This window comes from Leptonychotes weddellii, chromosome 7 (assembly GCF_054177405.1).
Source record: "Leptonychotes weddellii isolate Sample4059 chromosome 7, ASM5417740v2, whole genome shotgun sequence".
NCBI classification, from domain to species: domain Eukaryota; kingdom Metazoa; phylum Chordata; class Mammalia; order Carnivora; family Phocidae; genus Leptonychotes; species Leptonychotes weddellii.
Window position 1 is genome coordinate 58467364 of NC_138375.1, and position 2690 is coordinate 58470053.

A 2690-nucleotide genomic window follows, 5' to 3' on the forward strand; every position below is an offset into this window, starting at 1 on the left:
GCTAAGATGAAAGACAGGCTAATTTAAGAAAATTGTTTATACTGAGTAAATATAGAATCTATTTAAGCCCTTAAAGAGTCTTCTTTAGGCCATTTACAGAAAACATGAAGCCCAGGGGATATGCTTTGCAGAGGAATGGCTGATTTGTCTGTTGGGTCCATGAGACCATGTATGAGTGGAGAGCCTCAGAGAATCCTTCACAACAGAATTCATTAGCTGAGGCCCTTCTCCCAGCCTACTTCTGCCATTGGGTAAGTTACTTCCCCTCCTCACCACATAATCACCAGCCAGTCTTACCCACCACCACCACCCCCAGCTTGAGGTGCCCCACCTCTGTGAGAAGACAGCATGGGTTATGGTAGAAGGAGTGATGAGTCAGACAGGCCTGGCTCTGAATCTTGGCTCCAGTAATATCTAGCTGTGGGACCTTGCTCAAGTTTCTTCACCTTTCTGGCCTCCTTTTTCACCCCCCTGAAAATGCAAATACTACTATTTACCTTCCAAGTTTGTTGAGATTAAATGAGACCCCAGCTACAAAATATCAGGTTGGTAGGCGGAGATTAGGAAATGTTCCCTCACTTTACATTCTGTCTTAGCAAAAGCTGTTTTTCAAGTGTCATTTGTTGAGTTTTGCCAACTCAGCATCCGTTTCACCTTCTCTGGTAAAAGCATCCCAAATTTTTAAGAAGGAATTGTCTGTTCTTTATTGACTGCATTCTGCTGGCATGATACAGTAGCCTGCCCCTCTGTAGCTAAGTGGATGGACAATGACCTGAGGATGCTTTCTTCCTAAGATCTGAATCTTAAGCAGAAAGACAGAGAAGCTGAAAACATTTGGCGGTCATTCATCCCACTGGCCCTGACTGGACTGTTTCTGCTGTGAGATTTCATGTAACTCTTGCTCCCAGAGAGCACTTTGCTCCCCATCCACTCCCCAGCCTGTCCTGCATCCTCCCTTCTGTTCAGTGTTACCTTTCTAGGGAATTTCCTTTCATTTAGGTTAGCCATAGTGAATTTCTGTTGCTTACAACCAGAGAGCTCTATCTGATGAGCAAAACAAAAAGCAAAAAACCAACAAAAACCTATATTTCATGTTTTATTTGGATTTAAATCAACTAGAGCCACCAGTTTTACTTGCTTGGCCAACAAGGAGGAATATTAGACATAGGACATGCCAGAGTTTTCCTAATTAACAGAAGAGCCTATATATTCTGTGTAGCAGTAGGTCTTCCCAATGATTTATTTCATTTAAAGCCATCATTCCCTATAACAAACACAGTCAAATGATTAAGTGAACACATAGTATATTTACCTGCTTCCAGTGATCCTTAGAGTTGCCCCTACCACCCGCACCTGGAACCCTTGGAACTAACATGCACTGAATCCCCACATTTTGGACACTAGAATTTATCTGATTGACTGCTTCTCCAAAGAGTAGAAGCATCCATCCCAGCTTTTGGAGGCTGGATTGGGACCAAGGGAGGCTTCCCGGAGAAGACAACCCCCAATCTCATTGTAAAATAAAGGTAGGAATTATCCAGATGAAGAAGGAAGGAAAGGTATGTTTGACAGAGGAAACAATAATGCAAAGACTTAGAGGAAGTGATGGTGTCGGAGAAGAGTGGAGAAATGACAGACGAGGCTGGAAGATTGCAAGACACGTTAAGAGGGCCCAGCCCTGCTTTGGAAAGCCAAAGCATTTTTAAGGTCAGTGTGTTTTTACTCAGAGGCTTATGGGGGTTTCAACATATCCAATAGGTCTTGTGTTCATGAGGCAGAGAAGCTAGAGCTGAAGCCCCCATATGTCTCAGTGGTCCTAGTTTGGAAGACATGGAGAACTTTGAGGACTGAGAGGATGGCCAGCAACCTTACAGACAGAACCCTGGGGGCCTCAAAAGCAGGTTTCTTTTCCATACCACCCATAAGTTGTGCAGCCCTGGTCTTCAGCCACCCACCTCTCTGAAACCCTTGTATCACCAACTGTCTACTCAACATCTCCACCAGGTCATCCAGTTGTGTTCTTTGTTAGATTCATCATCTTCCTTCAAAATTTGCTGTTCTTCTTGTGATTCCTTTCTTGATGGAAGATACCTCGACTCTCCCAAGCACCACAGCAGAAGCCTATGCATTACCTGATGTCTTTGCCCACCTCCCTCCATGTTCAAAGTCATACACTCCCACCCATTCTTCTTGGATTCATGGAGACATCTGCCCCCTTTTCTCTACTTGTATAACTACTCTTCTAATCTGGTCTCAACATCTTTCCCTTGGTTACCACAGCCAGCCTCTTAATCATCATCCCAGCATGTGCCCAGGACGCCAGTTGTAAGGTCATGGGTTCTATAATTTAATCATCAGAGACACTTGTGAAGTGGGATTAGCAGAGATGAGCAGAATCGTTCACTGACCCCTCCACGTTGCTACCTGAGGCTACCAGATATGGTAGCAAATATTATTCACCACTTGTCCCTTTAAAAAAAAAATCTATTACCTCATTGATATGAGGAATTCTTAATCGCAGGAAACAAACTGAGTGTTGCTGGAGTGGGGGGTGGGGAGGGAGGGATGGGGTGACTGGGTGATAGACACTGGGGAGGGTACGTGCTCTGTTAAGCGCTGTGAATTGTGCAGGACTGTTGAGTCTCAGATCTGTACCTCTGAGACAAATAATGCAAGATATGTTAAGAAAA